At 34.2% G+C, this 15,990-nt stretch overlaps 1 protein-coding gene across 1 annotated transcript in view; it reads left to right on the plus strand.

The window, feature by feature from the left end:
• The window catches only part of WWOX (WW domain containing oxidoreductase), a 409,787-nt gene that overhangs the window by 63,540 nt on the left and 330,257 nt on the right, over positions 1-15,990 (plus strand). The window lies entirely within an intron of this gene.

Genomic DNA, 15,990 nt, shown 5'->3' on the forward strand with positions numbered 1-15,990 from the left:
AAAGTCAGGGTACTCATGCAACTGTTATATTTGGCTTTGAGAATAATGTTTTCTGTGGGTTTTGCTTACTCATACGGTCTATCCAACCATCATTTCATGGATATTCAGAAACATCACCATAGCTTTGAACCATAAATATACTTTGAATCAAATAAAGCCTGAAGTGATTTTTTTGTATAGGTCATGTAAGTTCTGTTTTACTACAGTGCTATTCAGCTTCTGAGCGAAAAAATTAGTAGACTAGTTCTACAAATGGGCAGAGTAGAAGAATATTCTAGAATAGAATGTTCTAGAATAGAAGAATCCACCCAGCTTTCTCGCTCATGCGCGCATTCTCTCTAGAGGCTGGTTATTCTATAGCGCTCATGGTATGGTACATGATGGCCTTTTTTCGAAGAGGAAGCATTCCAGTGCACTGTAAGTATTTGTGTAATTAGACCTTGACATAATAACATTTGTATAACAGTCAACTATAAATTTGCATCATCTTATAATGCAAGTTTGGCTTGAATTAAAACTTTTCATATGCTTTGCCCTCATCACTGAATATTAGATGTTAGGCAATATTCATCTGTCACAGATCTTTTTTTCATTTAGCCTCTATCATGCTTTCAGTGAGTTATTGTCAATTTATTAAGGTTTTTGAGTGCTTTTAATTGTGCTGTGAATTATATGTATTAACAAGAAATGTGACTGGGAGTCAGATGTAAGCCAAGCCCATACTGTTATGTTATATATGATGTATGGAATGAAATATAAAGAATGTGTTGTATATATACAGTGTGCACACAAAGACCAAATACTGAATAACATTACTGCAAAGTTACTTCAGTGTTTCTAGTGCACAGACATGAAAATGTTTTGAATTTGTTTTTCTGCCTTTATAGAAGGGAATGCGTCCCTATATATACGTGTGTCTATATATATAGCCATGTCTCATACTTTTGAAACTTCTCTCAGAGAAGAGAAAAAGTAAAATTAGATTTTTGTAACCTGGAGCTATGTGCTTGTTCTTATTTTCAATGTATGGTAATCTTTGCATTTTTTTAAGCAGTATTTTATAATATAAATAATCTAGTCTTCTGCAGACTGTTTAATTCAGACAGGTAGAAGTTGCCTCCAAAGATTGGCGTCAAATTGAGGAAACCATTCATGTAGTAAATAAGATAATTTGTTTCTACCCAAAAAGATTAAAATATAGATTTTTTTTTTCCTTGTATGATTTAACACATACAGTATCTGCATCCCTCTGATTCGGGCTTCTGTATATGTTTTGGAATTAACTGCTTTTATATTAATTTCCTTACTTTATTTTTCTCCACTGCATTTTTTATTTGGATTTTCTGCATTTTTAATGAAAACAAAACTCTATTCATACTAGTTGGAAAGCATTAATGAATGTTTCTTTATTTTCAAAATGTGGTGGGAAGCTGATTCTTCTTAAGAAAGCAGAGCTATTTAAGTTACAAGTGGTACAGTTTGAGAATTATACTGTATAATTACTGGAGAAAGATATGATTTGCCTTCAGTGTTCTACATCGCATTTCATTTTTAACCCAAGAATCTTTATTTGTGCTGCTTATTTTTGTCTTTATAAACCCTTTTTTTACATTTATATTTCTTACCATCTAAAATCTTTCAGATTTTTCTGATGGTAGTTAAAATCATTAACCAATTTTATAAGAAATTTTGCTTACTGGAAATGCAATAAATGTAGTGAAATGCCTCAAGTGTTGGCATTTGTATACTGAAAATCTGTGTGAGCAGAAAATTTCATTGCAAAAGTGAAGACCAGTGTATAATTAGATGAAAAATCAAACTCAGTGCAGCTGAAATATCTCCTAAAATAATCCATGTTAGTAGTGTTAAATACTTTTAAAAATATGTGCACACAGAGAGTAAAAACTAGATGGCAGTTTTGGTTTCTTTTTCCTCCTATATTTAGTGTGATTCCTTTCCTAGACAATCCACTTATTTCTGAGGAAGTCTCATGAAGGTTTTGCAAGTAATTGTTTCAGAAGATAGTGTCTGAAATCATATGCAGGCTTTTGGATAGTTAATTGATGCTAAATTGTCTTAAAGTTTTATAAACACTAAATATCCTCATGTCTTACTCTGTATTACTGAGTGACAAAAACAGTTAGGCTCCATGACTGTTACCATATCATGTTTTTGAAAGGTAGAACAGAACATTATCATCTTTTTAATAGGAGCATTACATGATTCATAGTTGGTGAATATTTCATGCACTTTGCAGTTGCCTTTGTGCAGGAAGGTAAATGGAAAGTAAATCCATGAGTACTTCAGACAGTAAAAACACATTACTTTGTTACATCATGTAAGCGTTCAGATTTGATTCTCTCTTTACTCATGCTGTAAAAACAAAGTTTTAAAGTGTTTAGCCCTACCTGAAAATGTAAATGCACTAGCCTAATGTAATGCCGAAGAAAAATTAAGACAAATGATACTGCATCCTTGCCACAAACTGCAGCTTGTACAAAATTCACTTTAGTTATTATACTGTGAATACGTGTACTAAACCTCCTCTGTGTATGCACAATTTATGTTGAATGCAACATGAATCATTTTAATAGACCAAGCAAAAAGTCCCCAAAGTCAATTTTCAAATTATGAACCTTGGAACAGAATATAACAACAATGAACAGCAAATAGTTCAGCTTTTATTCTGAACTGTAAATGAACTATTAAAGGTACAGTGTGCTCATTCAGAAAAAAAAAAGTCTTATCACAATGGCGTAACAAGAATGTCTTCAAAGCTTGAGCCTATTTTTTTTTTCCCTTCACTTTAAGAAGGATGCATATGAGAGCTGATGCTAGGAGGACTTTAAAAGTGCTGTGATACTTGGATGACTGTGGATTCTGCATCTCTGATCTGCTATGTAACTTTAAGAAGTTATTTTGTAAGTCTGCTTTTGACCTCCCCCAGGGGAGATATTTTGTTTGTTTGTTTTGGGGATGTGCTGTCTGTTTGCACAGTGTATAGCACAGTCAAGACTTGATTAAGGTTCTTAATGCTTTGGAATTCAGGAATGCGTTCATTGTTGCTGCTTAGACTGGCTTGGTGGCACTCTGCTCACTTCAGAGCAAAGCTTCCTCACTGCACAGCGTAACTTTATTCCTTGCAACCAGGCTGCAGCAAAGGTTATAGCAGATAAACACAAATCTTGTTTGTACACAAGTAAACTTGAAGTGAAAGGAAGAAAAATTATATGATTTTCATCTTAAATGTTGGCCTTCTAGATCAGTCTAGTTGTCTGTCTAGAAAGAGGTGACCATCTCAACAGTTGACCTTGTTGGTATACATTAATGTTAATATTTGTTTTGCATTCAACAGGTGAAGTTTCATGAGGAAACCTTCAGGAAGAGAATAAATTTTTGCAAAGAAATTTCCATAGTTTTGGCTGTGTTTGGAATTGCCTTGGCCCCCTAATACTATTGACTATGCAAACCCTATTGAGTTGCACGTGAGATGTGTTTTGTGCCTCTCTTTTGCCCATGTGGAAGGATACAAGAACCAGTAGTGATTTGATGCAGCAGTTTTGATGGGGATCATGAATACCAGTTAATTCTTTGACTGAAATCATGTTAAATCAGCAGCCTGCAACAGTTAAGTAATTGTTAGGCAATTTAGTATTGCATGGGCAGATGTAGCTAAAGGGCTTTATGGAAGTGTCTTTTCTACAAGGTCTTCCAAAAGGTGAGAATGGCATCTCATCAACTGAGTATGGGAATGAGCAGATGTGTTTTCTCCAACCTTCCTGCTTTGCATCACGTTTAAGGGCACTTGCCCAGTTTTTAGTTGGATATCGTTGCTCCTCTTGGATACCATGCAGGTCATGGTCCAAAGGGCAGGCAGCGAGAGTGCGTTGTGCTGGCCTGAGCAGAGCACTCGGCTGGCTGTACATGACCTTGGATGATATTTATGAATGAATGTCATTATTCTGACAGGTTGATAAATTAACATCTCTAGCTTTGGCGCCTAATTTTGAGCAGCTTCATGTGGTCTGGTCAGTGTTGGGTCCTGCAGCTTGTGGCAACTTGGAAACCTCATAGAGCTTGAAAGCAAATATCATCAAGCCGAAATGAAAAAATAGCCTGCCAGAAATTATTTGATTCTGCCTTTGCTTTGACTCTTGTCTTCTGCGGCTTGTGATATAATGATATTTGTTTGGCTTCTTGCTTTTAAAGATAATTCCTCTTTGAAAGCAAATAATATAACTCATTTACTACAATGCACTTCTTCCCCTCTTTCTGAAGGAAAGATTAAATTTTCAGTCAACTTCGGTTCCTGTAAATTTTAATGGGAACTGAGTGTATAAATGACTCCTCAAAAGTTTATAGGAGTCAGATATGCAGTTTATAGGAGTCAGATATAAGTTATTTATATTTAAAAATGGAAAACACTACTTATTTACGCTTGTTAAATCAAAAATTAAGAGCCAGATATTAAAAGATACTCTGTACTTTACAATGCTGATAGTTATTTAGTGTAGCTTAAATAAATAACTAAAATGCTTGCAAGCACTAAAAGTTATCCAAATGGTTGGCATATATATACACTCATTGCCTCATCTCCTTGTCCTCACTGATACTTTTTTTCATTGATGGATAATTTTACTTATTTAATAATCCATGGATTTAGTTGATTATAGAAGCACCTTTTTTAGATAAAATGTTGCACTATTCAAGTCTTATTTTCCTTTATTTCTTTCTAAAATTGACTACTTAGTCAAAGTCTAATAAATAAACTTTCTCTGCCTTATCATCTAGCCTATATCCTTTACAGAAGGTCCTGGGAGAATGTGTGTCAAGCCTTGGAGTGCTCTATTGTACCACAGGCAATTCACTATGTTCTGTAAGTGGTCAAATTTACTGTCTAGATTAGAAGGCAGAATAAAGGAAAAGAACAAAGACCTCAAGAGTTGTGTTCTATGGACAGAAAGTAAAAGGCTGTTTTCAGGTAACTTTAAGGCGTGCAGTTAGAAATAGAAGTTGGCAGTGCTCATAGGCTTTTCAAGCTACTGTACATGAGAAAAACAGTCTAATTCAAAAGTTAACAGCCACTGTGTATCGGTGTCAGTTCTGAAGGCTTTTTATAAGGTACATCATAGCTGGGAAGCTTTTACTTGGAAAATACCATAAGGATACCAGTGTTCTGTAAACCCTTTGCCATAGCATGTGGGGCACAGTGTAGGAACTGTGGGTTTCATATGCAAAACTGCATCACTCGCTGACTGCTTTTAGCATTACACCACATACTGAGATCATAGTTACTATAAAAATATACAAACTAATTTGTTTTTTAAATTAACTTTGTTTAATTTCTAGAGAAAGAATTTGTCTTTGCACTTGAAAGGATTTTTCATAACTTAGACTTTTGACATTCTTTTGAAAAATATTTTACTAATATAAGCCTCTTTTCAAAGACAACTACAACCTGAAATTTTATACTCCTCCTAGAGCAAAAGATTAAAACTTATTCTAGATTTCTGTTTGGCAAGCTTCTCTCTTACTTTATTTGGGTATGTTTTTAGAAGTTCCCCCTGAGTTTATACCACCAAAATAATAAAAATTCACAAGCCTCTTATTTGTGATTTCATGTTTTATTCTTCAGTTTAGTAGGAGAATCCACAATATTGCCACGAGGTTTTCATGGCTTAATAATTATGTCTAAATGGAACTCGATGGATTTCAGTAGGACCGTGTTCAAACTGCTTATGGGTATCCTATTGCAGGATATTGAGCTAAACTTACAGCTATGCAAATTGTGGTGTTCATAAATTACACTAACATATTCCCTATGTCTGGCTGGCAATTTGTGTGATCTAAAACAAGCAGATCTGTAGAGCAAAACCAATGCTGGTGAAGATGCATATTCACCTTGTATTTACTGCAGGAGCTTGATTGGTGCGGGGTGGTCCATGGACCAAACAGCTCTGAGTGATTGAAAAGCATTAGGAAGGACATTTTCTGGTGCAGTTTCACCTGAAAGGAGTTCAGTGTATATGTTCTAGGACCCATTGCACAAGGTCAACAAAGTAAGGCAAGAGAGATGATAAGGAATTTCACTTCAGAAGTTCCTGATCTGTAATAAGTGATGCATCCACAGCCTCTCCTCCTTGTATGAAACCAAAGTGGTTGAGATGTATGATTCATATTGATCTAAATGGTAAAGATGCAACTATTTCTCCTCAGTTACTAGAGATTCTCAAGCAGTGTGTGTGGATGCATAACTGATCATATTGCAAAAAGTGCAGAAATGTTTGGAATGGCAGAGCTATCCCTGTTGTTAGTGGTGGCTGTTAGTGGTGGCTGGTACTCAAGAAAGGCAGTCTGATGTTGTTAAAAACTATTTTATACAAATTTACTTCAAAAAATTTGCATATAAGTTATCAATGTAACTCTTAATTCATTCCTATCTCTCTAGCTCCATACTCCAATTAATTATGCTTATGTTAGTGAAGACCAAGTTTGACATGTTCATTTGCTAAAGCTGGTGTGAGAACTATGAGGCAATTGGATAACTAGGTACTTATGTATTTATGCACCCTGTACCCTATGCTACGTGATTGATGTGTGCCATGTTTCTATTTACAGTTCAAAACCATTTTATGAATATAATGGGAAATAACTCCTTGTATTCAAGAAACTGATAGTTTCAGATTTGAGATTACTTTCAAAAAAAATAGTCTTTTTAAAAAATATTTAGTTTCATAAAAGGAGAAATCATTAATGTGTTTGAGATTTGGAAGATGCATTTTTTTCTGAAATTCTGCAATGAAAGCATTCTCAGAAACCAAGCAAATTTTTGAAACAGTCTTTAAATAAGAAAGATGCATTTATGCAGCAAATTGTACCACAGCCTACATGAACACAGAGAAGCAAGACTTTTGTCCCTGAGGGGAAAAAAACAGTATTGCCTCCTCCTTCTGCCTGCATATTTGTGTATTAAAAAAAAAAAAGCACTGTAAGGCAGGTTATCAACAAAATATTCTTTTGTAACATTTATTTCTGTAGGTAAATGTCATATGTGAGATGATTCTAAACATGTCCATACTACAATACTGTAATCTTGAGCGAGTCCTTGACTATTAAAAATATATAAGTGAATTAAAAGCCAATCTATCCATTCACATGTATACAACTTCATGAAAATTGCATATAGTTGGTATTTAATTTCCTTAAAGCATTGTTTTTAAAGATAGATTTTTCTAATCCATAGGCATGGTTAGGAAAAAAATACTGTATGTATATATTATACAATTATTTTTGGAATATATGCTACATGGATGGAATTTAGAGGGGGGAAAATACTAAAATGAGAGGTATAATACTATTTTCCTAAGCCACATTTGCTAAATGCAGCCTTTTGCAAGGTCAGCAGTTATAGGGGAGTTGAGCAGAAATGGCTTCAGTGGCTTTAACTTTACCAGTGCCCTTGATGAGGTGCAGAGTTGTCAGTATTCTCGTAAAATTCCTCGGTGATGGCTTCTTCTGTTCTCTTTATTTCCTTAAGTGAACATCTGTCTAATTGTTCACCTCCATTGCTTTAGTGCTTTCCTCATGCTTTCTCTGTTTCCAGACAATAAACTTTATTTTCTTCATAAGAATTCAGTCTACGCAAGGGTATTAGGCAGCTTGTTTGCACCTTTTAATTTCTGGAAGTTTTCCAGAAGAGCTTTTTGCTCTAGTTCCAATGGGTTCATCAGTGAATCATGTAACATAATGCAGCATTGTGTTTGGGTTTTTATCCGTTACCTTCTGTTTATAAACATCTGCTCGGAAATTTTCTTTTTGAATTTTTTTAATATGTTTTACATTTTTTTTTTTGCATGTGGCATATGGGTAAGATATACGGTAGCTGCTATTTTTTCAGGTGTTCAGGTAGGTACAGCTAGTATTTAACTTAAAATATGGGGAAAGCCTAGGTTATTTGCTTAAGAAGCAAAAATTTAAGATAGATTATGTACAAATTATTTAACTATGTAACAATATGTTAAAATAAATTAATTAAAAATTGATAATTGAATGACTAAAAAAAGACATTAACACTTATGATTGCAGAGTTGTAAAAGGATCTGAAAATCTTTGTCAAATACAGAGAATATTATTCACATACTTAGCATGATGATTTTATTAATATTCACTTATTTGTGTTTAGTTTTGTTTTTAATTAAGGGAAAAGGGAATGCTTGAGAGTTATTTATTTATTTGCTTTCCCCCCACTAATTTTCCTGTAAAGCATTTATGTCAGTCTTGCACACCTATTCTTCTGACAGATGTTTTCACTAAAAGTAGTTTTGTGTCATGCTTTTCTTCCTTCTCTACATGCAGCCCTTCTTTGTTTTGTACCTACAAATGCGGTAAGAATATGATCTATAGTGTGTTGGCAATTTGTATTTTGGGAATTATATAGGAAAAGTAAGCTTGATGGTAGGTTAAAATCAACTCTCCCACTGTGCTTCATGACACCACCTTTTGTTATGTATAGATAACAATTTTAAACAACAAAAATAATATATTTAGTAAATTTCAGAGATTTTTGGATCTTTACTTACAAATGAGATGCTTAATTTTGGTATTCCTTCATGTATACCTGAAAGCCCATTTAAACTTTCTAAATTATGAGAATAGCATGAAATGACCTTATGGACCCTTTTGTGTGTGTCTCACTGCAGTCAATTTTCTGTATCTATAATACACATAATCTAGGCTTTAATCTCACATTTTTAGACACATCTGGAGTTAAATTTCTAAGAATGTGTTTGGTTTTACCTCTGTTTTGTTGATCAGAAATAGAACAATATGATTCCTAAAATGGTTTGCATTTTCGCACAAATTTAATTTCACCTTTTGTGTTTTCATATCTACTTATTTTCTCATATTTTCTTTGTTACATAATTTTTATAAAGAAAAAAAAAAAACACAGGAAAAACTTGCTATTTTTGTCGTCAGAAATCATGTGCCTTAATGCCAGGTTGTCATAGTCTAGTACTGTTGAAATATGCCTGAAATTTTATAGTACATGCAGAAAGACTTAATACTTTTTTTAAAATTTATTGTGTATATTGAGTGAATATTAAAAATCTGATCCTTTCAGCACTTATTTGTACAGGAAATCTTTACTAATATGATTCAGTCCATTTATTTCACTTTCCAAAATTACATAGATAAAAATGTGACCTGAAATGATATTGTTCCTCCTAGCTAAGAACAGTTGTAAAACAAAAGATATAATTTGTATGTGCTTTTTGATGCTATTGTCCTGTGAGATATCTATATTATATTGTTTAAACCTAGCAGATTACAAACGATAATCTGCCAATTCTAATTCAGTGTCTAATGTCTGTCCAGTTTCTAATTCAGTTCTTTCATTTCCATTTTTCTAATGTATTTTTTCCTACTTTTGTTGAAGTCTCCTAAAATCACTCCTGTTAGAAGAAGCGATCCCTTTTAAAAATGTCCATACTTGTATATTTATAATCCTAAAAGGAGGAAAAGAACACCTTAAATCTGTTGGCAAGTTTTATACTTCATAGTGACTGCAATGCATTTTTGGACCTGCAGACGTCACTATTCTGCCAATTAATTTTCTATGCTAAATGTTCATATAGCACTATGACCACATTTAAAATGTATGTTGCTTACATCTGGCAATTGTAGCAATTTGTTTTTAATCAGAAACATTTTAATGAGATTTATTTTAACATTCTTAGTTCATATTCAGCATTCCACTGAAGGAAATGCTCTGCTCTTTTACCTTGTATAAGCCATGACCACGGACTGTCTTAATTATTAGTTATTGTTGTTTCGATACAGATTTATGAACTATTTTGTGTCATATAACATAACATTTTTAAGCAACATTTTCTCAATCCGAGCATAGCTTCCAGGAGGGCGAGCTGCCCAGAACGTCAGTGATCTCACAGTTATTACTTTGTCATATGTAATCTTGTTTTTTCCTGCAACAAATAAATCTTTGGGCCTCCCTGCAAAAAACATTTGTGGTTACAGTATAATAAAAATAAACCGTTTGTCGTGACTGCAGCTGACATTTATCAGCCTATTTGTGGGTGCTCTTTCTCTCTCTGTATAATACAGAACATAATTTGTCACTTTGTAAATACATTCCAGCCTAAATCCCTGCCAGCATCTGTTAGTGTTTGAAGGATTAATGCACTGCACAGTGCATGTCTGCACTTTCAGGCAACAACATAGCTTATGATTATGGATCATGAGAGAACAGGGAAAAAGGGTTCATTTTGTATTTACTTAAACATTGTTGCCCTTTTGACCATCATGCTTTTCTTGTCTTGCTTGTCATCTGTACTAAGGATGCTAACTCTTTCTGTATGCATAAGATCTATATCTGAAATCCTGCTGCAAGTTTTATGTATACATGTAGCTGTATATGTAAGTTAAGATTTTTAATTTTGTGATGATAGTGATTTTATTGCAGTGGTAATGATCTTGTTTTAGTATCTGTTTAGAAATACTTATTACTCCAGCGTCTGTCACTTCAAAAATCAAATCCATTACCCTATTTATTCTATAACGACATAGTTCTCAGCAAGCAATAATCTAGGTTTATTTAATCTGAAGATTTCAAACTTAGCAAGTTTTTGAAAGGACACTAAGTCTGTAGATAGTTTCTAAGCTCTCAAAATGCTGTTAGCTTTTGTTGCTTTTTTTAAAAAAAATGCATTCTGCTATCTGCTCAGATCTTTCAGAATGAGAAGAATTGAAAGCATTTGAATGGGTGGCTCTCCGCAGAGCGAAGATCCTGTTGCATGTTCTCAGGCTCACTCTATTATCCTGTAAACAAGAAGATATGTTTATTGGAATAGTAAACCATATGCATGTAATATATTGCCAAGATTATTTGAAATTCCCCAAGTTAAATTCAAATGAGCTTTTGAGGAATGGGGGTTTGGAGATGGAGAGAAATGATCTATATCCAGGCAAAGAATAAGTTTGGCTAAAAAGCAAGCTCCCAAGTAAATACCAACAGACTATATACATTGAGAACTAAAAAAAAAAAATCCTACTGCTAAAATCTATGGTAGGTATTAAAAAAATGCATTTTATTTCTTGTCACTGAAGCAGATGTGTAGCGTGTGTGTAGTGCGATGGAACGTTGTGTATACAGCAAAAACCAGGCATATTTGGAGCTTGAAAATTTAAGTGTTCTAAAATTATGATCTAGCAAATATTGTGCATGTTTTTCTTTCTGGTTAAGGAATAAATAATTCAAGAAATTACCTAGGGAGGATGATTTTTCTTCCTTTTTAAGTAACATTCAGGATTGCCATTGTATAATGTGCTTCTCTGCAGATACTGGTTTCAAAAAGAAATGCAGATAGTTTTCTTTTTTTCCTAACTATCTTCTGAAGACATTGCAGGCTGTAATTTTCAGAGATATTGATCTGTTTTAAAAGTAAACTAACTTAAAGGTTGTAGTGGTATTAATTTCTGAACGTTTAGGAAAAAAAGAAAAAAATTAAAAACTGAGTAACTGAGTGACCACAGTGAAGAGAATAGGTCTATTTTGTATTTCTTTATATACAAGACACTAACAGAAACATATGCGGTTTTAAAATATTGGTAATCTAAAATGCTTGATGACCTGGGAAAGCAGTTCCATGTCTGACTCAAATACAGAAAACATAGCTAGTTTTTATAGCTATACGTTTGTAAAGCTATATTTGTGATTTAAAAAAAAAAAACACCTACAGATAAATTAAGCTGGAAGGGATTAAAAAAAAGTCAGCAGTGGTTTGTTTAAAGGTAAGGACCTTGTTGGCAACTGACATTCTCAGAAATGGGACTGCTTCGTCTCAGATCTTTTTTATCACTCTTTTGTCCTTCTGACCTTTCAAATGTGAACTGTTCTTCTGCTGTATTTATGTTTACTGTTCAGTCAAAGGAGCATCAGGATTTCACTGTTGCTTTTACAAGTGAATTGAGCTTAGTAAGATAATCTACAATTCACATTTTCAGTATCCTGGGTGGGGAACCGGCATAGCCAGGTGAGGACGTCGGATTGGAGAAGAGGCCCGAGACAGTTGCATGGCTTGAAAGTTTCTTAAAACTCTCCCTTGTTCCTCTGAGTTGTTGAGGCTGCCACGAAGATAGTGACTGTGTCAATGTTTGCAAATCTTCTGGAAAAGGAAAATAATAATAATCCATTTTTCACAGTGAAGTGTAGATTCAAAAATTGTCAATGATCCTAACAATTTGCAGACTGATTTTGACCCATTAGGTCTTTATTCACTTCGATAAACGCAATCTATACAAAAAAAAAAAAAAAAAAACTATTTTTGTGAAGAAGAATGAGAGTCTAGTTACCTGAAAAGGGAAGGATCCAGGCTGTATAAAATCAGGTTTTGAGAACTCTCAGAGCATGAAACTGTGTTCAACAAGATTGAGCAAGGTGAAACTATACATACAGACTTTGTCCATAATAATACATTCATTGAAAGTACCAGGGCAATTCCCATGTAGATATGGGTTAATAACAAACCATAATATGCAGGAAATTTTTTTGTTAATACTATGTTTTCTTGCATTACTTAGTGAAACTTGCAGAAGTGTAGAGTTTGATAATATGAGGGTGGGAAGGGGGAAATGGAGAGAGAAGAAAAAAAAAAAAAAAGGAAAAGTGACTTCAAAGTTGTTCTACGCCAATGTCTTCTAGTGCACTTTATTAAATTATCTCAAGTGTAACCTAGAAAACTTATTAATAAAGCATAATGCATGTATCTTAGGTTATTCTTAAAGCAGTGTGATTTGTTTGTCCCATTCATTTCTGTGAGAATTACTTCAGAGCATTCACAGAACACAACAGTATGAAGCTAGCATTACATAAATAGTTTTGCATGAAGTACCAAATGTTGAATACATTAGAGACAATAATATTTACAGTCCTAATCTTGAGTGAAAGCCTTTTTCCTTATTATGTTCCTCCATAAATAGTGCATAGCACTGACTATTGAATGTCATAAGCTATGTGTCAAATTGTCAGATGTGCTTCTAACACATCCTTTACTTTGTTCTCAACATGGAAATATGGGTTTATTTGGGCATTGCTTGTCATATACAGAGTTTTGATTATTTGTTTTCTTCATCCATTTTAACATAATTCTACAGACTTTCCAGCAGTTTTAATGTTGAATTCTTTTTTTCCTGAAGATTAGCTGTTTCTCGCTCTGCATCTCTCAGAAATATTTGCATTCCAAGACTTTGTCATCAGGATTTTTCTTTATCAAAGTATTTTTTCCCAATTTATTATATTTTCAGTCCCTTAAATTCAGGTGTTTTTACTGTTATGTATTCAGCTTTGAGAAAAGGGCTTTTAGGTATCTAAGATATATGCACTATACCTTTTGAAAGTAAAATTATACAGTAAACCAGCCAGTGTCCACTATGTTGCAGTTTAAGTAGGTCCTCAAAAGATGTCTGGTACTCGCATAAGATAAGGGACTGCAGCATATTTATTAAGAGCCTTCAACTCTGTATAAAACTAGAGCAGTCAGAAGTAATGGTGTCTGCTGAAAGATTCTTTATCATATGAATTTACTTTTAGTCATCTATTATTTATTTCAGCTGTTTTATATGCCATTATAATAAATATTATGACAGAGAAAGCTTTTATGCTTCAACTTATTGTACTGCTCTTCACTTCCTTGCAATCCTTCAGGAAAATGTAGCTATGCTTTACCTATATTTAACGTAAATCATCACTTACATTTGAATGAAAAATTCACTATGAAAAAAGACTCCTTCTTCAATACCAAGACACAAATGCACAATCATGTTTACTGCCAAGCTACTCTACCATGCAGTGTTCATTTTTAAACAGTTTTTAAGCTGTAAAGTGAATACACTGCATATAGTGAAATTGCTTGCTTTCTGGGTGTTTTTGCTTTCTTGTTAGCTTCTGGCTCAATAAGCATTTTTTCTGGTATGTGTGCAAAATATTAGCAGTTAAATTTAAGTATTTTTAATAGTTTTACTCCATATAAGGAGCTGCTCACATGTAAAAATACACAAACTGCTTTCTGATGCTCTTTCTGATTAGAGCAATGAAATTGGAAATTGTCTAGAAATAGTGATAAAGTGCTTTTAGAACTAGTTAACAAAATCCTCAAACGAGATGAACACTTTTCTTTGGATCTTTTCAAAATGTTACTAGATTGGTTTTGAAAAAGGGCTTGTTACAAACTAGAAGATGGTCCATGTTTGACTGCGACTTCAGAGGCAGGATGTCGATAACTAGACATTATTAGTCATGAGCTGCCCTTCGGATGTCATGAAATGCAAATACTCGTTGTCCCCAAAGCACTTTTACAGTCGCTGTGGCTGACACTTTCGCAAGGCTCAGAGTGTCTCCTCAGAGCATTTTGGGATGCAGCTAGGACGTGTGTGTAGGGGCAGCTCTATAAATTCTCCTAAATACCTTGTTATTTACTTTCCCTTTAAATGATATAACTGAAAGTAAAGTAGTAGAAGGAATGTTAATATGATTTATTGTTAGAATTTAAGAAATTTGACAGTTTTCTGGTTTTGTGGGTTGATATCCTGATGGAGGTGTTAAGCTTCAGTCTCTTTTGTGTTGGGGAAGTGACAAGTTCCATTTAAGCTTTCACAGCATAAAATGAGGCATAATTCAGTATTGAAAATATGTGAGGAGAAATGGTGAGAGACATCAGCATAATAAAATTATGACACATTAGATCAGGATTTGTAGCATACCATTAACAATCAGTTCTGACTGAATTACAATTACAGTTTTGATGCCTTTTAGCAAAAATGTTTTCTTTTTGGGTTTTATTTTTTATAGACTTGTCACTGCTAATATCATTGCGTTGATAGGAACCTGCCTTGCAAACATGTTGCCTTATTCATAGCTTTACTTATTTGTTTGTGTCTTAGAAGAAAGAAGTATGGGGAAAAATTGGAGTGCAAGTGTGCTCATGTTGAAGGTCTGCCACCTCCTTGAACCCCAGGAGGAGGAACCTGTGAAATAGGGGGTACCTCAGTGGAGCAGATGGGCTGGAGTCGAAGTTTGCAAGGGAGAAACTGCAATGGAAAAGCAGTGGAACGTGCCCCAGCCCACAGTGCACCCGGCTTTGAAGGGATTTCGATGTTGTATGCTCTGTTTTTGCTAGGAGGGCTTGGAGCGAGTGGTGTCCCTTGTGCTTAAGCAGATGTTTCTTATGTGTTTTTGAGGGAGATAGACCCATTGCATTTTTCTTAAGCAAAGGCAGACAAAGATTATTTAAAAAAGCAGCAAGAGGGAAGCAGAAGATGGAAGAGGTGCATGCAGGCAAGGAGAGATAACATAAGAATATTAATCAGCTAAATGCACATATTAGAACTGAGATTTGATGAAGTGCAGGGTGTGAGGGTGAAAAAAAGTGGTAGTGTTTTATTGGTTTGTTTTGTTTTAAAGTTGGGTTTAGTCCTTTCCGACCTCGTCAACTGATATTTTCTGGTAGGAGTTGAACCAATTTTAATTGTATTTATTGTGTTTTCCTGTTAAGACTGGCTGGGGTAGGAGGAAAGTGATTCGAGTAACATTCCCTTTAATCACAGCTCGTAACGCAGTAGCCAGAATGGGGACTAGCAAAATAAAAAAGCAAATATAAAACATCAAGTGCAACGAAATGGGGAGATCCATGAAGAGGTTGAATTTGAGAGCAAGAGAAGGACTTCTAGCTGTCTTTCTGTGCTTCCTTAGCCTGTCTTTTTGTGTGATTGCATTTTCTCTTCTACGTGGAAAATTGCAATCAAGAGCCTAAGCAATTTTCAGAGGATATTCTTCCCAGAGAAACTTTTATTGTATGAAAAACTGTATAGACTCATCAAATGTTTTCTATACTGACGTATGTTTTGTGTCAGAGGCTATGCACAGTAGCTTGTTTTAGGGAGAATGTGAATTCAGCTGCTTTTTAAAGAATATTTACT

The sequence above is a fragment of the Nothoprocta perdicaria genome, unplaced genomic scaffold, assembly GCF_003342845.1.
Source record: "Nothoprocta perdicaria isolate Ctin4 unplaced genomic scaffold, notPer1 scaffold_18, whole genome shotgun sequence".
Classification (NCBI taxonomy): domain Eukaryota; kingdom Metazoa; phylum Chordata; class Aves; order Tinamiformes; family Tinamidae; genus Nothoprocta; species Nothoprocta perdicaria.